General features: G+C 42.3%; 1 pseudogene; it reads left to right on the top strand.

Moving 5' to 3' along the window:
- Positions 1-5865: 5865 nt before the first annotated feature.
- Positions 5866-6120, top strand: LOC110326075 (annotated as a pseudogene).
- The last annotated feature ends 5064 nt before the right edge of the window (positions 6121-11184 follow it).

Raw genomic sequence — 11184 nt, 5'->3', positions numbered from 1 at the left:
AGCAACATAGCTACAGCCTCCTGTACAAATCTGAGGGCTGCCGCAGAAGAAAAAGACAGAGGCTGGAGGTTTAAAAGCCAAAAAGCACAGTTGTCTGGACTCCGGGTGTTTTTCTGCTGTATGAGGCATTATCATGGATTTTTGTTTTGTTTTGTTTTGTTTTGTTTTTCTAAGCCAGCAGAAGTTAAGCAGGATGACAGAAGCTCAATGAGCATCCGGTTAATATCTTAGGGTAACAATTACGCAGTAGGGAAAGGGGGAACAGTTTGGGGAAATGAGCCAGGTGGCCCTGAGGTCAGTCTCCTCTTTAGATTGCTGTCAAGATTCAGCTGCTGATGGGGCTGACCCTAGAAGCATGGTCCAGACATCCTATAGTTAGCAATCAGGTTAGGCAGATAATTGGGATCTGCTGACCCCAAAGGTTTTTTTATTCTTTTTTAATGAATTAATTAATTTATTCTTCTCTTATATATTACATCCTGATGGTGGGTTCACCTCCCCCCTGCCCCTCCCCTCCACCTCTGCTCTTCCATTTCCCTTTTTTAAAAAAAAAGGGGGGGCAGACCCCCCTCCCAGATATCAACCAATCATGGCATATCATGTTGCATTAAGACTAAGCACCTCCCCCATATGAAGGCTGAATGAGGCAATCCAGTAGGAGGGAAAGTGTCCCAAAGGGAGGCAAAAGAAGCAGAGACAGCAGTATTGCAGGGGCATTCAGTGGTTCCATGGGGTTCAATAATGAAGACATGGAGACATCTGTACCATATAAGGCTGTTAGCCTGTTTGCTGGGGCTCAGCTACCCATCCAGACTCTGCCTGACTTCACTGCCCTGCTCCTCTCCGTCTGTCCCTCTGCCCCAGTTCCATCTGCCAGCTCTTTATTTATCAAAAGCCGCACTCCTTGTTCATACAAAAACAGCTGTTTAGCATAGCGAGAGAGGCTCCACAGCTACTCGTTCTGAACCCACCAGCAGCAGGCCTACTGTGATAGTCCTTTTGGGCAGCCTAAGGGCAATTTGACCTTCCCCATAGCAGCTTGCTTTTTAACGTGACAATCTCAGAGAGCCATCTCTGTGGACAGGTGAGGAAGAGTCAAACATTTGCATATATAAAGCAGGTCTTGTGAGCCAAAAAAAATGATAATACCATATATCCTTCCAGGACAGTAATTAATAACTGAGACTACAGGGACCCACCTTCGTAGCCAGTTGATAGAATAGGTGTGGGGTTAGTTTACTCCAACACAGCAGTACTCACCACCCACCGCTCATCCCACCTACCACCCACCTCCTCTCCCACTGTTGAGAGTCTCACAAGAACACAATCATGACGTATATGTAGAGGTCCTACAGGGACCCATGCAGGGTCCTTGCTTGGCAGTTCAGTCTCTTTGAGCCTCTATAAGCTGTGGTTGTAGATTCTGTGGGTTTCCTTGTGGTGTCCTTGACCTCTCTGACTCCTATAAACCTTCCTCCCCTTCTTCCACAGGATTCCAAGGTTTGGTCTCTGTGTTTGTTTCCATCAGTTGCTGGATGAAGCCCCTCTGATGGCAATTGGGCTAGACTCCAGTCTATGAGTATAGCAGAGTATCATTAGGAATCATTACATCGACTCTGGCCTTTGGTGCCCGACCTTCCAAGGAGTGTCAGGTGTGGGCTCCAATGTGCTTGTTCTGAAATCTATAGCCACTCACACAGGCACCTCTTGCCACTCCATTCTCACAGTGGCCACTTCCTTCAATGGCATTATCTCTTCTCACAGAAGTGCAACTGTACCTCTAGAATTTGCCAAAATACTTTGTCAACCCTTCCTTCTCATGCAGAGATGACACGGAAGGTGTTAAAGTCCAAAGGCAGAGCAAAGTAAGGTGGGGAAGTTTCAAGTGACAAATATAGAAAGTAAATTGAATAAAACCCAAATTGCCTCTTCAGCTTTAAAAGAAATAGGTCACTAGAATGTCAGCATCCCAGGAAGATGGAAGTGAGAGAATGCTATAATGTGATAAATAGTGAGTGGGGATGCTTGACTCTACACTTCCCCAGGAGCATAGGCATCCTGAATTTGAAAAGGTAAAAAATGAGAAAAAGAACCTACTCCACTACAAAATCCATATTCTGTAACATTCTCCAGTTACTTTGTTTTCAGGGTTTTACATGTGAGTAGAAAACAGACAGCAATCGCATCTCCATCCACCTGTGAAGAATATATTCTGAAGAGGCATCCAAGTTTTCTGTAGCTAACTACAGTAAAGGGAGTCTGTAAGAGTCAGCAGATAAAATCCAAGAGAAGAGCATATTAACTGAGTGTCTGCCAGGCTGTGAGTCCCATGGCGGTGCACCCACAGTGTGCCTCAGGAACGTGCACGGCTCATGTGTGTAATGCTGTGTTTGCAGTTATAGTAATGGCAGAGATTGTCACTTGAATCACTTCGATTCCTTTCTGACTGGCCTCTTCGTGCCCAAAGAGAACCCTGGAGCACTCACTCCTACATCTGAGGCCCCACGTGCAGGTGAAAACAAACTGAATTTGTGTCTACAGACCTTCCTCAGCCACGGGCATTGTGATTTCATCTGAGCCCACACTGAGCAGAACCCGAGGATAATCTCCTCTGGAGGAGACTTACACACAAGTCTATCCATATAAAAACCATTTAGGGTGAGGCAAACATATTACATCTCAAGATACCATGCTAGAGAAAAGGGAAAGGGACAGGTAAGGCACAGGCCAGACATGGCCATTGTAAAAAAGTGGAGCACCCTCATGTCTAAAATGGAAGGTTATACTTTTTTTTTAACTTAGCCAGAGCTGCAGGACTCACAGCATATGCTTTCTATTGTGCATTCATGTCTGTATCCCTTATCACTCCCATGTCTGACTCTAAACAGTTTTGCCACCATTATTGAGAAATTAATGATCCTGCTGAATTCATCAATTATAGATCACTTAATTTAAATGCACCAATGATGTCTGCTGTTTGCATCTGAACATTAACTTTCTGTAATATTGTTTCACCCATGGCTAGTTGCACCATTGATGTATAGAAATAGAACCTCCCCACATGTAGATGATTGAAATCATCCACTTCTTAACCTTCTCTGATAGCATGGTGATAGTTAGAAAACTACTAACTTAGCAACACATTTTGGTTTCCATCCCCAAACCCTAAGCAGTTCCAAAAGCACGGGAAGGAGATGTGCCAATGACACTATCATATGTGACTTTGTTCCAAAGGCACAGGAAGGAGATGTGCCAATGACACTATCATATGTGACTTTGTTCCAAAGGCACAAGAAGGAGATGTACCAATGACGCTATCATATGTGACTTTGGCTTTGTTCTAAAGGCACAGGAAGGAGATGTCCCAATGACACTATCATATGTGACTTTGTTCCAAAGGCACAGGAAGGAGATGTGCCAATGACGCTATCATATGTGACTTTGGCTTTGTTCTAAAGGCACAGGAAGGAGATGTGCCAATGACACTATCATACGTGACTTTGTTCCAAAGGCACAGGAAGGAGATGTGCCAATGACGCTATCATATGTGACTTTGTAGCCTCGATGCATGTTAGTATAAAGGTGCCCACAATAAAAATTATACACATAGAATGTCAATCATTTTGTAAATAATGGCTTTCTCTTAATAGTGATGACTCAATATCAGTTCATAAATTTTGCTTCATACCCAAATAAAGCAATGTGTGGAAATTGAAGGTGGTGTAGATGTGGGGTAACAAGATAACACACAGCAATTTCTCTTCAAATTTCCTGTACTCTGGATACCACCCCAAAGCAGTTTCCTTGTTTTTAAAAAAAAATACATTTGTTCTAACAAGGTATCAACTAGGTATATGTTGGTGGTGAGTGTCTGAACTATAGGTAATCTAAAGAGAAAAACTGCAACACAGAGAGAATTCACAGTCTAATGACTTTTACATGCAAATAAATGATGGCTCATCACTGTTATTTTACACCCTTTCATAGTATGGTGTTTAAATGTTGTTTCTGTTTGTTATTTAAACAAATAGAATGACATAAACCACTCCTTGATGGACTGAGGGAGCATCCTTTTGAAAACAAGTAATTTATTAACTACAGTCTCTCAGCCCATCTACTTGATCTCAAGCACAATTATTGAGATCCCTTGAGTTATATCTCCCTAAAGAGTTATTAACATTCTAAGCCCTGATACATATTTGGACATCGATTGTTTGGAGATGTACTCAGGGTTATGTTAAGATCCTTATGTCAGGTCCTAATGTGTTTAAGACTCTATAAGATGACATAGTTGAGACAACGAATGAAGTACTATAGCCACGATATAATGATCTCTAAAATTGTCTCAGTAGCTTCCAAGAGATGAGATATTCTCAATCCACCAAGAATCTTAGTCTATGTAACTCTATGGTCAAGATTTATGGGAAAATATGACTCTTGTTTTAACAAACTCATGTTTTGATCATTTTGCTGTGATTCTAGACCAAGAATTCCAGTCTATAGATGGCTAAGCTCATATAAGACATCTAAGAATAATGTGCACCTATGCAAGTCATATTGAACTATATAATTCCTTCTATATAACTGGGGTATTTCACTTCTTGCTTCCTTGTTTCTTGTCTGAAACTGGATACTTCAAAGTATCTAAAAGTATGCAGTCTGAGAACTTTATACTTTGTTTTGCATACATGATTCACTTGAAAGGGGGAATAAAATAATCACAGAAGACAGATGGAGGAGGGAGTTTGGTGGGAAAAAGGATGGGGAGGGGACTAAGAGAAGGATCAGGATCCTGTATGGTGAGAGACAGGGAAGATAGATGGACATGAGAATGAATGGAAATCTGCAATTGTCAGGGGGCAGGGTAGGGAGGGGCATCTTGAGGGCCTGCCAGAGACCAGGGATAAGAAAGGCTCCCAAGAATCAGTGGGGGTGACCTTAGCTGAGACTCACAGCACTGGATGTATGGAATCTGAAGAGGTAACCTCCTGTAGTCAGGCAGGAACCCCAGTGGAGTGATAGGGACACCAACCCACCCACAAAACTTTCAGCCCCAAATTTATCCTACCTACAAGAAATGCATGGGTGAGTGATGGAGTAGAGACTGAGGGAATGAGTGGCCAAGCAATAACCAGCCCGATGAGAGACCCATCTCAGGGGCGAGCATCAATCTTTGACACTACTAATGATACTGTTATGCTTGTAGACAGGGGTCTAGCATAACTATCCTCTGAGAGGCTCCACTCAGTAGCTGACTCAAATAGATGCAGAGACTCACAGTCAAACATTGGATGGAGCTTTGGAACTCTCATGGAAGAGTTGGAGGAAAGACCGGGGTCCCCAAAAGTGGATAGGAACTCCACAGGAAGACCAACAGAGTCAACTAACCTGGAACCTTGAGGGCTCTCAGAGACCAAACCACCAACCAAAGAGCATACATGGGATGGACCTAGATTCCCCCTTACCCTCATCCCCTCACCCCATCCTCCACTTCTCACACACCAAGCAAACACACCCAAGAGGAGTAGATGGCAATAAATAGTCAAACTCTAGACTGAAATCAATCAATTAGAAACAAAGAGGATGATACAAAGAAGCAACAAAACCTAGAGTTGGTCCTTTGAGAAAATCAACACATAGAGAAACCCTTAGCCAGACCAAATAAAAGGCACAGAGATGGTATCCAAATCAACAAGTCAGAAATGAAAAAGGAGACAGAACAACAGAAACTGGGCAAATTAAAAAAAAAAAAATCATCCCCTCAACTCCGCCCGCTGCCTCTATCCCAGAAGTTGCTGCCCGGTGCTCGAATGCAAGCAGCTCTTCTCAGCGACCTGGAGTGGCCACGCTTGCAGAGCAGTCACCATGCCTCTGGCTAGAGATCTATTACACCCTTCCTTGGAAGAGGAGAAGAAAAAACATAAGAGGAAACGGCTGGTTCAGAGCCCAAATTCTTACTTCATGGATGTGAAATATCCAGGTTGCTACAAGATTACTACAGTTTTCAGCCAGACCCAGACAGTGGTTCTTTGTGTGGGTTGTTCAACTGTGTGGTGCCAGTCCACAGGAGGAAAAGCCAGGCTCACAGAAGGCTGTTCATTTAGAAGAAAGCAAGACTAATCGTCTATACAAGTTCCTGAATTTGTGTTTTTCAAAGAAAGCCTTATTAACTTCAGTTACTTTACCAAGACAATGTAATTATTGTTTGATTTTATAAAGTCTACAGCAATGATCTCCTATTTTGGTGTCAGTTTTTCAATAAAGTTTTAATTATGGAAAAAACCCATTAGGTCATACATCAAAAGCCTGTACTCGGGGGCTGGTGAGATGGCTCAGTGGGTAAGAGCACCCGACTGCTCTTCCGAAGGTCCNGAGTTCAAATCCCAGCAACCACATGGTGGCTCACAACCATCTGTAACAAGATCTGACACCCTCTTCTGGAGTGTCTGAAGACAGCTTACATATAATAAATAAATAAATATTTTTTAAAAAAGCCTGTACTCCATAAAACTGGAAAATCTAAACAAAATGAATGATTTTCTAGACAGATACCACTTACCAAAGTTAAATCAAGATCAGATAAACTATCTAAACTGTCCCATGAGGGACTATTTCCCTAAGAAAATAGATGCAGTCATTAAAAGTCTCCCAATCAAAAAATGCCCAGCGCCAGATGGCTTTAGGACATAATTCTACCAGACTTTCAAAGAACAGCTCCTCAAACTGTTCAACAAAATAGAAATAGAAGGAACACTACCTAATTCATTCTAGGAAACCTTTGTCACCCTGACCACATAAAGACTCAAAAAAGAAGAGAACTTCAGACCAATTTCACTTATGAACATCAACACAAAAATACTCAATAAATTTCTTGTAAACCAAATCCAAGAACATACCAAAAACATCATTCACTATGATCAAATATGCTTCATGCCAGGAATGCAGGGATGGTTCAATATATGAAAAATCCATCAATGTAATCCACTATATAAACAAACTGAAAGAAAAAAGTCACATGATCACCTCATAAGATGATGGAAAAAGTCTTCAACAAAATCCAACATCCCTTCATGTTGAAAGTCTTGGAGAAATCAGAGATTCAAGGCACATACCTAGACATAAAAGCAATATACAGCGAACCAATAAACAACATCAAATAAATTGAGAGAAACTTGAAGCAATCCCACTAAAATCAGGGACAAGACAATGCTGCCCACTCTCTCCCTATCTACTAAATATAGTTCTAAGTTCTAACTAGAGCAATAATACAACAAAAAGAGATCAAGGGGATACAAATTGGAAAGGAAGAAGTCAAGGTATCACTATTCGTGGATGATATGATAATATATGTAGTGACCCCAAAATTCAACCAGAGAACCCCTATAGCTGATAACTTCAGCAAAGTGGTTGGATATAAAATTAACTGAAAGAACTCAGTAGTCCTCCTTTGTACAAATGGTAAACAGGCAGAGAAATAAATAGGGAAGTCATACTCCTCACAAAAGCCGCAAACAGTATAAAATATCTTAATGTAATTCTAACCAAGCAAGTGAAAGGTCTATATGACCAGAACTTCAAGTCTCTGAAGAAAGAAATTGAAGAAGTTATCTGAAGATAGAAAGATCTCTTCGTGCTCATGGATTGGTAGGATTAACATAGTTAAAATGGCTATCTTACCAAAAGCAATCTAAACATTCGATGCAATCCCTATCAAAATTCCAACACAATTTTTTACAAACCTTGAAAGAACAATTCTCAACTTCATATGGAAAAACAAAAACCCAGGATTGCTAAAACAATCCTGAACAATAAAAGAACTTCTGGAAGAATCACTATCCCTGACTTCAAGCTGTAGTGCAGAGCTAACGTAATAAAAACTGCAAGGTACTGGCACCAAAGCAGACAGGTCAAACAACGGAACGGAACTGAAGACCCAGAAATAAACACACACACCTACGGACAATTGATTTTTGACAAAGAAGCAAAAACCAAACAATGGAAAAAAGAAACCATCTTCAACAAATGCTATTGATTGGGAAAGGATCTTCACTAATCCTACATCCAGCAGAGGGCTAATAACCAAAATATATTCTAAGGGTCTGAAAATTGCTGAAGGAAGACCTCAGACTCACATAGTGTGCAAAACCGAAGAGCGTTTATTCTGCAGAAACAACCAGCATTGTCAATCATTCTCTAAAATGGCAACCCCAGATTAAGGCATGCAGGCCTTCTTATTGGGAACCAGAACTATCTAGAAGGATTAGGGTGTCATAGGTGGTCAGTAGTCTGCATTCCTATGTCAAGAACATTTAACTATATGATGAAATAGGGCTGCCCAGTGCAGATGGCTCATTCTGACATAAGATATTTCCCAATTTTTGTGGTTATCTCCAGGCTGCTCTTTGGGAGGAAAGTTTATGATATTGTTCTAGATTTTTATGGTCTGTTCCTAGAGCTGATGTCCTATGACTTAGTTTCTGGAACTTATGGTCTATTCCTGAGCCCCAGTACTTAAATAGAGACAAATGGGGGCCTTAAATGGAGACAAATGGGGTCTTTAAATGGAGAAAAATGGGGTTTATGTTGCCCTTTTGATATAAATAACTCAAGTCGTTAGATACCAGGAAACCAAACAATCCAATTAAAAAATGGCACACAGAGCTAAACAGAGAATTCTTAACAGAGGAAACACAAATGGCCAAGAATCACTTAAAAGAAATACTCAACATCCTTAGTCATCAGGGAAATGCAAATCAAAATGATTCTGAGATTCCACCTTACACCAATCAGAATGGCTGAGATCAAAAACTCAAGCAACAGCATATGCTGGTGAGGATGTGGAGAAAGGGGAACACTCCTCCATTGAGAGTGGGATTGCAAACTTGTACAACCACTCTGGAAATCAATCTGACAGTTCCCAGAAAACTGGAACTACTTCTATCTGAAGACTCATCTATACCACTTCTGGACAAATACCCGAAAGATGCTCCACCATACCATGAGGACACATTCTCCATTAGTTTCATAGCAACCTTACTGCTAATAGCCAGAAGCTGGAAACAACCCAGCTGTCCCTCAGCCAATGAATGGAGACAGAAAATATGGTTCATTTACACAATGTAATGCTATTTACCTATTAAAAACAAGGATATCATGAATTTTGCAGGCAAATGGACAGAATCAGAAAATACTATCCTGATTTAGGTAACCCAGACCCAAAAGGACATGCATGGCATCTACTCACTGATAAGTTAGCCATAAATACAAAATACCCATGATACATTCCACAGATCCAAAGAAGTTAAACAAGAAGGAAGCCCAAGCACAGACGCTTGAGTCACACTTAGAGGGGGAACATAGTCATAGGAGGCAGAGGAAGGGAGGAAACTGGGTTGGAGAGTGGGAGGTAAAGGGAATGGAAGGGCAGGATCAAGTGTAGGGAGAGACGGGAAAGAGGCTCAGAGGGCCAGGAGAATGAATGGGAATCTGAAGCAGCAGAGGCAGGGGGTTGAGGGGGGCACGGAGGAATCTCTAGAAGTCCCAGAAACCTGGAATGGGAGAGGCCATCAGGGGTCAATGTGTGTTACCTTGGCCGAGGAACAGAACAGTGGAGACGTGGAACCTGAAGAGGCTACCTAGCCAGGCAAGGACCCCTGAGTGGAGGGATAAGGACACCAACACACCCACAAAATTTGTCACGTCTAGAATAAATTCAGGGACAAAGATGGAACAAAGGCTGAAGGAATGGCCAACAAATAACCAGTCCAGTAGAAACTCCCCATAACATATGAGGGAAAGCCTAGAGAAGGCCCTAGTCATGAAGAATATGGAGCCTGAACCAGCCATCTTCGGTAACAGCAAGGCTCCCAGTGGGATAGGACTGGGACACCAACCCAGTCACAGAACCTTTGACCTCTGTCAAAATCTGTCCTGCCTGTAAGATGTGCTGGGGAAATGGTGGCTCAGAACTTGTGGGAGTGGCCAACCAATGACTACTCTAACTTGAGGCCCAATCTATGAGAGGAAGCCCAGACCGGACACTGCTTGGATAGCCAGGGACTGAATGTTGAATGGCTCTGAGACCTCGGGTAAAAACCAAACATGACAGATCAAAAGAAAAGCAAAGAAACAAAAACAAACAAACAACAACAACAAAAACCAAGTCAGTGAAATGATTCCTACTGATATTCTGTTACACTCATAGATTGGTGCCTAGCCCAATCATCATCAGAGAGGCTTCACCTAACAACCAATGGGAGCACATGCAAAGACACATCCCAGCTGTTAGGCAGAGCTCAAAGAACCCTATAGAACAGGGAGAGGAAGGATTGTAGGAGCCAGAGGGATGAAGGACAAGAGGAGAACACATCCTACAGAATCATCTAAGCAGGCCTCATAGGAGCTCACAGAGACTGCAGCAGCAGTCGGAGCATCTGCACAGATCTGCGCTAGGTTCCCTGCACGCCTGCTGTGGTTGTTTAGCTTACTGTGTTTGTGGGACTCCTGAGAGTGTAAGAGAGTGTCTCTGACTCTTTTGCCTGCTCTTGAGACCCTTTCCTCCTACTGGATTGCCTTGTCCGGCCTTGATGTGAGGGTTTGTGTCTGGTCTTACTACATCTTGTTATGCCATGTTCATTTGATACCCCTGGAAGGCATGCTCTTTTCTGAAAGGAAAGAGAGAAGCATTGGATCTGGGGATGAGGGGAAGTAGTGAGGAACAGGATGATGACTGGGAGGAGTGGAATGAGGGGAGACTGTGGTCAGGATGTATTATATAAGAGAAGAATGAATAAGTGCTTAAGAATGACACTATGAAATTTGCATGCAAACGGATGTGGTAGGGTACACGCATCACTGAAGGAAGACCCCAGAATCAAATACTATGCACTGGCAAAGAGTGTTTATTCTTCAGAAACAACCAGCATTCGGGATCAACTTTTCATCAAAATGAGGAGGAGGAGAGGAGCTCACAGCCTCTTCTTATGCAGGGCTAAGCTAAGGGAATTTTCTGGAATGTTAGGTCATCTCTAAGATGATTGACTAGGTTGCGAAAATTACATTAGTACACTTTCTTTTTTTTTTTGGATTTTTCCAGACAGGGTTTCTCTGTGTAGCCCTGGCTGTCCTGGAACTCACTTTGTAGACCAGGCTGGCCTCAAACTCAGAAATCCGCCTGCCTCTGCC

This window comes from Mus pahari, chromosome 9 (assembly GCF_900095145.1).
Source record: "Mus pahari chromosome 9, PAHARI_EIJ_v1.1, whole genome shotgun sequence".
NCBI classification, from domain to species: Eukaryota; Metazoa; Chordata; class Mammalia; order Rodentia; family Muridae; genus Mus; species Mus pahari.
Note: the sequence above shows the minus strand (reverse complement) of the source record. Positions and strands in the feature narration are given on the sequence as shown.